The sequence below is a fragment of the Rhincodon typus genome, chromosome 24 (assembly GCF_021869965.1).
Source record: "Rhincodon typus isolate 14 chromosome 24, sRhiTyp1.1, whole genome shotgun sequence".
Taxonomy (NCBI): Eukaryota; Metazoa; Chordata; class Chondrichthyes; order Orectolobiformes; family Rhincodontidae; genus Rhincodon; species Rhincodon typus.
Genome location: NC_063355.1, coordinates 5,378,809 through 5,391,770, shown reverse-complemented (window position 1 = coordinate 5,391,770; position 12,962 = coordinate 5,378,809). Strand labels below are relative to the sequence as shown.

General features: G+C 40.9%; 2 protein-coding genes across 2 annotated transcripts in view; one reads left to right on the top strand and one right to left on the bottom strand.

The window, feature by feature from the left end:
* Window positions 1-12,962, top strand: part of rsph14 (radial spoke head 14 homolog) — a 665,166-nt gene that overhangs the window by 127,517 nt on the left and 524,687 nt on the right. The window lies entirely within an intron of this gene.
* The window catches only part of gnaz (guanine nucleotide binding protein (G protein), alpha z polypeptide), a 339,095-nt gene that overhangs the window by 58,363 nt on the left and 267,770 nt on the right, over window positions 1-12,962 (bottom strand). The window lies entirely within an intron of this gene.

Below are 12,962 nucleotides of genomic sequence, written 5' to 3'. Positions count from 1 at the left end.
AATCTGATATCAGTGGTGGCTTAGTTGTTGGAGTGAATTCTGACAGACAGGTTTTCTAGAGGCAAGGACTGATTAGGGGTAGTCAGCATGGCTTTGGGAAGTCATGAATCTCAAACTTGATTGAGTTTTTTTGAGGACATACCCAAAAAGATTGAGAGTGGCGCAGAAGATATTGCCTACATGGACTTTAGTAAACCCCTTGACAAGGTTCTGTCTGGTAGACTGATTAGTAAAGTTGGATCATATGGGATTCAGGGAGAGCTTGTCAATTGGATACAAAATTGGCTTGTCTGTAGGAGACAGAGGGTGGTGATGCAGGGTTGTTTTTTGGACTGGATGCCTGTGACCAGCAGTGTTGCTTAGGTATCTGTGCTAGGACCACTGTGTTTGTCATTTATAAAAACTACTTGGATGAGAATTTAGGAGGAATGGTTAGTAAGTTTGTGAATGACACCAAAACTTGTGGTACAGTGGAAAGGGAAGAAGCTTATCTAAGATTACAGAGGGATCTTGATCAATTGGGTCCATGGGTTGTGGAGTGACAGATGGAGTTTAATTTGGATAAGGTATCGCATTTTGGTAAAACGAACGTGGCCAGGGGTTATACAGTTAATGGTAGGGCCCTGGGTAGTGTTGTCGAACAGAGACTTAGAGGGTTCAGATACATAGTTCTTTGAAAGTTACATCACAGGTGACAGGGTGGTTGTGAAGGCATTTAGCATGCTTGACTTAATTGTTCACACCTTTGAGTATAGGAGATGGGATGTCATGTTGAGGTTATACATGACGTTGTTAAGGCCACTTTTGGAGTACTGTGCACAGTTCTGGTCACCCTGCTAAAAGAAGAATATTATTAAATTGGAGAGGGATCAGAAAAGATTTACCAGGATTTTGCCGGCACTGGAGGATTTGAACTATTGGGAAAGGGTGAATAGGCTGGGACTTTTTTCCACTGCAGCATAGGAGGTTGAGGGGTGATCTTATAGAGGTTAATAAATTCTGTGGGCATAGATAAGGTGAATGGCATGTGTCTTTTCCCTAGGGTGGGGGAGTTCAAAACTAGGGAGCATATTTTTAAGGTGAGAGGAGAACGATTTTAAAAAGGACATGAGGGGCACCTTTTTTACACAGAGGATGGTCTGTATATGGAATGAACTGCCAGAGGAAGTGGTGGCTACAGGAACAGTTACAACACTTAAAACACATTTGGACAAGTACATGAATAGGAAATGTTTAGAGAGATATGGGCCAAACTCAGGCAAGTGGGGATAGTTTAGTTTGAGAAACCTGGTCGTCATGGACGAGTTGGACCGAGGGGTCTGTTTCCATGCTGTATGACTCAATGATTGCCCAGAAGTCAGTTAAGTCAGTTGCATCTAGCATCCAGGTAAAGTAGGCAGATCTCCCTATCTAAAAGGCATTAGTGAAGCACATGGTTTTTCACAACAATGGTTGCCATTAGTCTAACTTGTAATTCCAGATTTTTATTGAATTCAAATTTCACCATCTGCCTTTTTGGTTTTGAACCCATATCCCCAGAATATTATCCTGATGCTCTGGATTACCAGCCCAGTGATATTATTTATTACTACGCCACTGCAGAGTTGCAAGTATTGGTGATTCAGTGAAGGTTTCAATATAGTAGCTTTTCTTAATTCATTTATGGGACATGGATGGCACTGGCTGGATCAGCATTTATTTCCCGTCCCTAGTTGCCTCTTGAGAAGATGGTCGTGAGCTACCTTTTTGAATGCTGTAGTTCATGTGCTGTAGATAGATAGACCCTCAATGCTGTTAGGGAGCAAATTCCAGGATCCAAGTAACATTGAAGGAACAGTGATATATTTCCAAGTCAGAATGGTGAGTGTCTTAGACAGGAAATTGCAACTATCTAACAGACTGGCCGCTTTGATGGGATTTTCTCATTATTGATGAAATTCTGAAAGCTGAAGAATTTCCAGGAGGAAATCCTTTGACCTACTGATGTAAGAGAAGTCCACCAGGACTTCTGGCAATGAGGAAGCTAATGGACTGTCAGAGGACGTTCTGCTGGAATTCCAACCTGAAGCAGGAAGTTCTGTCTGCTTGTGGAGCGACCACCAAATCAGAAGACAGCAGCTGCAGAAATTAGCAGTATCCTGGTGGAGGCCATGACTGCTGCTGGGATGACACCCCTTGGACTCTCAGATGGATCACCACTCAGAAAGGTAAGTGTTGTTTAGGAAAGGTTTTAGGCGTTGGCGATTGTGGGGAGATGGAGCAGGTATGTTGAAGGTAGTGGGGCTAAGGATGATTCTTAGCAGCCATTCCCCTGTCCTAGATCTAGTCCCGTTTTCTTGCACAAATTGGTGCAAATCAAAGGACACCACCCCTTTTCCCAAACTGACAGCCTACATGCACTGGACGACTCTTTCCTGTCCTGCCTGGAACTGAAGTAATTGCAACTCAGGCAGGATGAAACCCTTACATCATTGCTAATTGATCTGTAAAAGATCTCAGTTTTGATAGTGGAGTGGGAAACTTGAGCTTGGATCTTCCAACTTGGAGCCTAATATCTGCGGTGGCAAGAAGGCGGTGAGTAATTTATTGATGCAAACTTGCCCAATTATCTTCCCTTCTGCTACCTTTCCCCACTGCTTTTCAGGAGGGTAAGATCCAGCCATTTGTTCTGTTTTAAGAGGGCTTGGTGCATTCAAGGCTGACCATAATTTATAGGTATCTGTGGTTTCAGACTGTCCCTTTTATGTCTACTAAGCAAATTATTTGGATCTCTCAATTCCATTTTTTCTGGATGACTGCTTCTGGGAATGTCTGTTTATACTTGTTTGATCGCATATTTGTGCTGAATTTTGTTCACAAAGCTTTTGAAGGCTGTTCACAAACTCCTTACTGAAATTTATAACTTCCCCTATCATCTTGTTTCATTTCTTCCCTCATACTTTTTAGGAAGGACTGCTTAAAATTGCATACCTCATTGCTAGATCTCAGCATTGTTGAGTCCCAATTTATGTCAAAAATATAGTAGTTGCTATTCACTTATTCTATTTTCTACTTTCTATATGCTGTCAGAACCACCCACCACCACCATGTCAAGCTGATAATTTGCTCTGTGGTTTTCCTAACACAGTATGCAATGAAGCAGTTATGCATTATATTTACCATTTCTTTGCTTTGTTACTTTATATACCTAATTTAGAGCATAGAACAATACAGCACAGAAACAGGCCCTTTAGCCCACCATGCCTGGGCTGATCATGATGCCATTCTAAACTAATCCCATCTGCCTGCACACGGTCCATATCCCTCTTTTCTCTGCCTGTGCTTGTGTCCATCTAAAATGCCTCTTAAATGTTGCTATCATATCTGCTTCTACCACTTCTCCTGACAGTGCATTCCAGACACCTAGCACTCTCTGTGTTTTAAAAAAAAACTTTCCTTGCACTTCTCCTTTAAACTTTCCCCCTCTCACCTTAAACCTATGCCTCAAGAAAAAAACTCAAGACTATCCATCCTGTACATGCCCCTCATAATTTTATATAATTCTATCAAGTTGCCCTTCAGTCTCCGATGCTGTTGCAAAAACCAAGTTTGTCCAACATCTCCTGAGAGCTAATTCTTTCCAATCCAAATGGTAAATCTCTTTTTGCACCCTCTCCAAAGTCTCCACATCCTTCCAAAAGTGTGGCACCAGAACTGCACACAATACTTCAAATGTGGCCTTACTAAACAGCTCAACATGGCTTGACAATTTTATACTCCATGCCCTGACTAATGAACATACTATGCAGTATGCCTTCTTTACCACATTATCCATTTGTGTTGCAACTTTTAGGGAGCTATGGACTTGGACCCTAAGATCCGTCTGTGATATTAATGCTCCTAAGGGTCCTTTCACTTACTAAATACTTTCCTCTTGCATTTTACTTCCTAAAATGCATCACCTCACTGGATTAAACTCCATCTGCCATTTCTCTGTCCAACTTTCTAACCACTATATATCCTGTTATATCCTTTGACTACCTTTATCACTATCCACAACTCCACCAATTTTAATGTTGTCTGCAAACTTTCTAATCAGACCACCTACATTTTCATCCAAATCATTTATATATTACAAACAAAAGAGGTCCCACCTGTGATCCCTGTGGAACATCCCTGTGGAACATCACTGGTCACATAACCTCCAGCCAGAAAAATACTCCCCCACAACTACCCTCTGTCTTCTACGACCAAGCCAATTTTGTATCCACCCTACCAACTCACAGTGGATCCCACATGATTTAATCTTCTGTACTAGCCTATGACAAGAGACCTTGTCAAATGCTTTTGTAAACTCCATGTAGACAACATCCAGTGCTCCACCTTCATCAACCATTTTTTGTCACTTCCTCAAAAAACTCAATCAAATTTGTAAGACCTCCCCTGCACAAAGCCATGCTGGGTCTAATAAGTCCATTCCTTTCCAAATGCAAATAAATCCTGTCCCTAAGAATCTTCTCTAATAATTTCCCTACCACTAATCTAGGCTCACCTGCCTACAGGTTCCTGGATTATCACTGTTGTCCTTTTTTAACAAAGAAATGACACCAGTCTTCAGGGACCTAGGCTGTGGCTGAAGACAATTCAAAGATCTTTGTCAAGGCCCCATCAATCTCCTCCCTTCCTTCCCTCAGTATCCTGGGATAGATCCCATCAGGCCACAGGGATTTATCTACCTTAAATGTCTTTCAAGACAGCCAACACTACCTTCTTAATAAGAACATGCCCTAGAATATCAATATAGCACTCCCTAATCCTACCATTGTTCATGTCCTCCTTCTTGGTGAATACCAATGTGAAGTACTCATTGAGGACCTCCCCCACATCCTCAAGCTCTCTGCATAAATTCTCTCCTTTGTCCTACTCTTTCCCTACCTACCGTCTTGCTCTAATATGCATTTAAAAATGCTTTGGAATTCTCCATAATCCTACTTGCTAAAACATTTCATGGCTTGTTTTAGCCCTCCAAAATCCTTGTTTAAGTTCTGCCCTGCATCATTTATATTCCTCAATGAACTTGTCTGATTTCAGATTCCTAAACTTTACATATGCTTCCTTTTTCTTTTTGACTAAACTTTCAATTTCTCTTCTCATCCAGGGTTCCCAAATCTCTTCATCCTCGTAGGAGTATGCTGGTCCTAAACTCTGATCAACTGACCTTTAAAAAGACTCGTACATGTCAGATATGGATATACTATTAATGACCTACCCCCAAACTATTTGCTCCAGTTCCTGCCCAATACTGTTGTAATTAGACTACCCCCCCAACCCCCCGATTTAGCACTCCTACCTGAAGACCAGTCTTATCCTTATCCATAACTATCTTTAAACCTTGTGGAATTATGATCACTGTTTCCAAAATGCTCCCCCACTGAAGCACCGATCACCTGGCCAGGCACATTCACCAATAAAAGATCCGGTACGGCTGCTTCCCTGGATGGACTATCTATATGTTGTTTCAAGAAACCCTCCTCAATGCACCTAACAAATTCTGCTCCATTTAAATCCCATGGAGTAAGGGAATCCCAGTCAATACTGGGGAAGTTAAAACCACCCACTACAATAATTTTTACATATTTCCATGATCTGCCTACTTATCTGTTCCTCTATCTCCTGCTGGCTATTGGGAAGCCAATTGTATAACCCTATTATAGTGATTGCGCTTTTCTTATTTCTGAGTTCTACTCACATGGCCTTGTTGGATGAGCCCTCCAAGATGTCCTTTCTTAGTGCAGCTGTGATGTTCTCCTTGATTATTAATGGAATTCCCCCACCTCTTTTACATTCCTCTCTGTCATGCCTGAACTATTTAAACTCTGGAACATTGAGCTGCTAGTTCTCTATTATCTCTACAACTTCAGATCGTCATCCCACCGCATTCTTTAACCTGGCCCTGCCTATTCTTCTCATTAGACTTACCTGACTTAACTTCTACCTTCTTTAAAATCACTCACATGCTGATCTACTGTTCTTGTTTCCACACCACCGTCTCCCGCCACACTTGTTTAAACCCTCCCGAGCGGCACCAGCAAACCTCCCTGCAATGATATTGGTTGACTAAAGTTATCTAGGAGTGTTGCCTCCCCATTATCACATATCATCCCCATTATTTCTCCATAAAGTATTCTGTTTCTTAATAGTCTCATGTTGAAAACCGCCAACCGGATTATCTAGAGAAGTAATTTCTCCCTTTCTAAAGAATCTGCTTGTTTTAAGTTATTCTGATGAAAGCTTTATACCCAAATAATTCTGACTTTCTAGAACATAAGACCAACTGTGCATATCCCATGTGAATTTTAGAGAATATGCCCTTACTGTTCCATTCTTTACTTCTTTTGATGAGACCAGGAAGATTCCTGTTAGCCCTTGCATATATCCTTTGTAACTATCAAATGTATTGCCATTTCTATCACTTCAGTGACAGCTGTAATTGGTTTAGATTTTTCAGAAGAGTGAATTATAAGGGAAGATTACTGTTTATTGTGACATCTTTTGAAGTTTGGATTAATAAAAAAAGTTTATTTTACAAATTCCATTATATCCACATATAACTTTTTAAAAATCCTTAAAACTCGTTCCAGTGGATTGTTTGTTATATTGTAGAATAAACAATGTGCTCCATGGTGTAAACATAACAATATAGAGTTCCTGAATGAGCAGCCTATTCTGAATCAGTAATCATATGTACAACCCTGATACTGGTGAATGAAGGTTGATGAAGTCATATCACTCTTTTAATCATGAACAGAAGATTTGAACTACCTATTTCAGGATTTCTGTGCTTACCCAATTATTCTGGCTATGAGGAACAATGTAACTGATATTTATAATTGTATGTTTGAAATATTGGGGTTGGGTAGGGAATAGTTATGGGAACTACAGGGCATGTTGTAATTTTTCCCAGGATTCCTGCCCAAAAATGACCCTCTTTGAATTTGGTCCCAGATAGTAATTATAAGGTGGGGATGAGGGGCATTTGTAGTGTTGGGTAAAGCGTGGTTGAGTGGCCAAATAATTTTTAAGGAGGGAATTGAGCTTGCCTCAGGGGATAATGGTCACAGGCTGTTTGGAAGATTGGTAGTTTGTGGTTGCAAGGACTGTGGTTTACTAGTATTGGATGGGTTGGATGAGGAACATTCCTACTTATCCTAGTCAAACAAGAAGAGGTACAAAATCATGTACTTTTCCAGTCTATACCTCCTTTTACCTGCCACCTTTCCTGAGGTCAGGGAAATCCAACAAGTGGATTAAAGATAACAGAGACACACAGGTTCCTTTAAAAGCTTTTAGTAGCTGCCTTGCCTTCTGATAGTAGATTGGTTGCCCTGATCCTGACTTCAACTTATTTCCATTAAAACTGGAAGTAGCTTCGACAGATTGGGATCAGGTTTGACATTTTTCAAATTATAACTTCACACCTGACCCAAACCCACTTTATCTCATGGATTTGAAATTGTTTTGATGTAATTCGATCAGCGTTCCGGTGGAACATCAAACAACTGAGTAGTGGTGCAGACATGTCTATTGTGCCAATTTTTCCTTACTCTTCTTTCTCAGTTTGAAGTTTATAACATTGTTCAAAGACACAATTTGTCTAGACTTCCTCTCCCCTGCTGTCACACCTAACCAACTTAAATTGATGTGAGAACTCATCTTTCCAAAATGATGAAAATCTAAGAAATCAGATATTGTGGCCCTAAGTATGTACAGTTTAATAATGACACTGGTGACCACACAAACTAATACAATAGGACCTGTGTTTTCACTGCCAAGGTGACAAATTGACTTTGAGCTGTTGAGCAAAGGCTAACCCCCTTTACATGACTGAGGCTTGCTGACAAGCTTCCTTCTTTTGTGTCAGTGCTAAATAGCAGGACAAAAGCGGTATAAACCTGGTATCTGCCTGACAGGGCAAAGCACAAGAGGCAAGGCAACGATACTCTCAGCCTTGAATTAGGTTTGTTGTCACGTGTATTCACATAAGTACGGTGAAAAGGTACTAGGTACCTAGATGCAGAATCTTGGCACAAAGCATAAAAGTAAAGAAAAAGTTGAAGAAGTTAGACATGAGACTCCTGCTTACTAAAATGTAGAAAAACGTAGAAATACAGTTAACATTCAACACCACAATCCATAAACGTTTGTCATGCTGAGGCTCGCACTCCTCACAAGGACTCAACCTTGCCCCCACCACCATTGTGTTGGGCTTACGACTGCAGCTGTCCCCCGCGCTATTTGCTCCCGCCCACGCTCCCATGCTAACAAGGTGTAGAGCTGGATGAACACAGCAGGCCAAGCAGCATCAGAGGAGCAGGAAGGCTGACGTTTCGGGCCTAGACCCTTCATCAGAAACGTCAGCCTCTCTGCTCCTATGATGTTGCTTGGCCTGCTGTGTTCATCCAGCTCTACACCTTGTTGTCTCGGATTCTCCAGCATCTGCAGTTCCTACTATCTCACGCTCCCATGCTGCCAGCTCTTGTCGCCGGCGATCCCGGGCTGCCTAATCCCGTTCTCTCCGCCGGTTGCCCCGGGCTGCCTAATCCCGTTCTCTCTGCCGGTTGCCCCGGGCTGCCTAATCCCGTTGTCTCCGCCGGTTGCCCCGGGCTGCCTGCTCCCGCTTTCGCCACCGGCCGCCTCAGGCTGCATGTTCCTGCTGTCACCGCTGCTTGGGATGACTGCCATTGACATTGGGGACATCTCTCGCTGCCACATTCGGCTCGCCCTCCCCATGCTGGCTTGATTTCCTCCGCACTGCACAAACTGATGTAGATTAAATTAAGAAAAGTAAAAGTGGATGTAGCAAATAAGCCCCGAGCAGGAGACCACATGCTGCACTGCTACTCCGCTGTCATCTTGATAATGTCCGGGTAGATTCAGAGTGACTGTGCTATGACAGTTACCAATGAGCCCAGAGACGAAACCTGGTCTATTCCATGAACCGGATGTGTGTCCCAGAGTACACAGTATCCTTACTGTACCATTGCAATGATTATTACCATTGCACCCCAAGCAGCGTTGAAGTGCTGATGCATCTTATAAGTGGATCGGAATGTGCCCCTTGTTGGAGGCTGACACATTTGCATACCGACTTCTGTGGATGCGAGGTATGTCTGCTTCGTGCCCATGCATTGTATCCTGAGATCTTGGTGTTTGTTTTACAATGTGGGGGTCCTTCAGTGCAAATGTTTAGCTCAATTCTTCGTGTACTCATTGTGCCTCCTATGTTGAGTTTTATTTACATTATGCTTGTTTGGCAAGTTTGGTAAGACAGGAAGCTGAATATTAATGAGGTGAGTTGGGCTGACACCAAGGCCTTACCAAGTTTTATTCACATCAATTGGCAACTCACCGCTGCATAGAGAATTTTATGCCACTTGTGGCTCTTGCTAGACTCTTCATTCAATTCTGCCACGTATCTTGTGACAGTCCACATCGCTCGAGCCCCCATAAGATTCTACTTTTTATCTTTTCCTTCAGTGTATATTTTTCTGAGCATTAGAACTCAAAAATAATTATTGATTATTGATGGTACATTGTACACCAATCTTAATTGCAATGATTTCACTGCATTTTGTGGTTTAAAGCAGTGTCTCGCAAACTCTTGTTGGCAGCTCCTCGTTTTGAAGCATTTTTAGTCAGATTTTTAACTGTATTTTCTTGGAAGCCCATTGGAATAGTGAAAAACAATAGATGTGTTTGTGGGAAAACAAGCTTTTCATTTTTTAGTGCTTCCTTCTACTCCTGCAGGTAATGACTCTTGAATCTGGTCTAGGTGAGAATTTTACTTTGTAAGCTTAAGCAAAGTGTTGGCAGATTGTTCAGACATGGAGGAACCCGCGCTGTCAAACTGAATGTCCTATTTATCTTTTAAGATCTTTAGGGATGAAATTAGTCTATTAACAGGAAAGGACTTGGAGTGAAGTGACAGCCTCTTGTATAAAACACTAATTTTATTTGCCATTGACTTGGAAAATATTGTTTAGATTGTTAGTTGCAAACAAAGTAAAAGCAGTAGTGACAGCAGGAAATGTGACTGCAAAAAGAATTTAAAATATCATTCTGTCAGTTCAGCAAAGAAATTATTGGGCATAGTGGAAAATCAGCTCCTAGTTCACTAGGTCTATTTTGCTTTGTTGTTTGTAGACTAAATCACCCCCTTTCAGAAATTATTGATTTTGATGGCTAATTGGAAAATATTTAACTTAGTTGACTCGAGGTGCTGAGCTCTTTTAATTATCCATTTTACTAACCTGTAATTGCACTATTTCAACTTTTCCCTTAATCCTACTATGTAACTAAGATCATAAGATCATAGAAACTAAGAAAATACGAGGAGGCATAGGCCATTCAGCTCATCAAGCCTGTTCAACATGCTTCAACGCGACCATGATGGAATCTCTATGACAACACCATATCCTTTTTGATGCCATTAGTGTATATTAATCCACTTCCTTCTTTAAGTATGCGACAATAACTTCCACCGGCTTATGTGGTATGGAATCCCACAATTTCACCAGGGTCTGGGGGGGATGCTCTTCACAGGTTTAGTGCAGACTCAGTGGCCCAAATGCCTCCACCCGCACTGTAAGGATTCTATGATTCTAAAGATTTTGAAACACACTGGGGGGAGAAACGACCTATTAATCCCAAAAGCAACCTTTACAGTACTAAATCATTCTCATCTCTCACTTATGTAAGGCTTAATTTAACCAAGGCCTCAACTCCCAATATTGAGAATCTGATAGTCTCTTCTTGGAGTCTTCATAGAACTGTTTCAGCTTTCTCAGCTTCAAATAACCCCTTCAGGGTTTTAACCAAACATTTCTGGTCAGGAACTTTTACAAAACTCATTACACTAAGGTAATCTCTTTATTAACACTTTAAGTAATTCCTTTTCTCAAGAGCCACTGTTTTCCACAGTCCACTTTGGACAAGACCCTGCAGAGCTGCTCAAACTGAAACTAATAAAAATCCTTTTTTTCCCTAACTTGTTGGTATTTCTCCAATCAAAGGTAAAAAGGATCTAACCCTGAACTTCTAAAGAGAAGTCTGATGCACAACTGTTTGCTCATAAAATTCTCCCGATGTAAATGAAATTCCAGTACTCTCCAGAAGGTCTTTCTCTGGTACTGTGTTTTAAAAGAAAGCACAATGGCTACAGAAAGACAAGTGAGTCACAGCTAGTTCAAACTCAAAAATAATTTATACAAAATTGACATTTTGGGCTGTACATGGCTCAGTGGTTGGCACTGCTGCCTTACAGCACCAGGGACCTGGGTTTGATTCCAGCCCTGGTTAACTGTGTATGTGGAATTTGCACATTCTCTCCGGGTGGTCCAGTTTCTTCACACAGTCCAAAGATATGTAGGTTACGTGGATTGGCCATGTTAAATTGCCCAGTGTCCCGGGATGTGCAGGCTAGGTGGGTTAGCCAAGATAAATGTGGGGTTTTAGGGATAGGGTAAGGGGCTGAGTCTGGGTGGGATGATCTTTGGCAGGGGCCGACTCGATGGGCTGAATGGCCTCTTTCTGCATTGTAAGAATTCTATGATCTTAAAGTACAGAGAAATCACATACTTTGCATAACACTATTAATTTCTTTTGTTTTCTTCCTGTTGTATATTTATGCCAAAAAGGAATGTGTAACTGTTGCAATGTATGCATTTATTCCTTTAAATACTGTTTGTTGCCTTACCTGTCATGCCTTTTATAGTAGACAGCTCTCTGCTCATATCTTTTGTAGTTGATTTGTTTAGATTTAGGACTCTGGTTTTTGATTGGCTACCTCACTTTCCATCTCATGGAAGAATTCTATTATGTTATGGTCGCTCTGGTGACACAATTATCCCCAGAATTACATATGGATACATGCTAATAGTGGTGAGGGAAATAATTTCAAAAGCTAGATTTTTCTGTGTTTCTGGATTGAGATTACTAGTGTTTTGTCTGAGGCCTTTAGTTCCCAGTCATCAGTCCCACTCTTGCCAACTGTAAAGCTAGGTGAGTTGTTCCACCCACTTCCCCAAGATGTTTTGTGGAGTCTGGCCCTTTTCATATGTATACATGGTTTATAACAGCTCAGAGGAGTCATGAACCATGGAGGAACCCCAGTCCATAGTGCAGAGCTAAAATATATAGCCACCTGCTCTTGAAATTCCATCATTGAGTAGCCTTGAAATACAGAAAAACATATTATTTTAATTTCAGTAATTAGGTATTGTATTAAAAATTCTTTATGTTTCACTGCACTGATAAATAACAAAGCTGTATTCTGCAAATATTAGTTGTTGTACAGATCAACATTGCATAATAGTTGAGATGCATTTAAGCAACTTTTTCCATTGGTTAAAGTACTAGGATTTATTCAGACCTGAATAAAACAGCACTTGGGAACTTTAAGTGTCACAATCTAAAGTGGTTTAAAGGTTCGAAGTGCTTTAAATTTATAATAGAAAAGAAAGACTGGTCTGCAATTTTCACTTAGGGAAACAAGAAACAGACCCGTGTTCCTGGGCTGCTTTGACTGACAAGGCACCTAATGTAACTTAGAAAAAAAAACTTAGCTTTCTATTTACGCAGCTTGAATTGGCTTAGAAGTACACATTTCCAAGTGTTTATTTTGACAGCTGAGACTATTATGCATGTTTGGCTGAATTTCAAAAACTGGAAAACCACTTATCTCAGCAGCAGTTGTGTAGGCAGTTTGATTGCCAGTTATAAGATGTCACAAAGGGATTTTCTATCTTTTGTGAATAATAAATTGAGCACTGGTGGGGTTTTAACTTTGAGTGGTTCTGAAATTTTATTTCTGTATGATATATGGTTGCCTGTTAGATCCTTAAAAGTTTAATTTTCTCAAAAATGTGGCTCTTGAGATCACCTATAATGGGTATGGAGTGAATGCCTTGAATTATACATTGGTT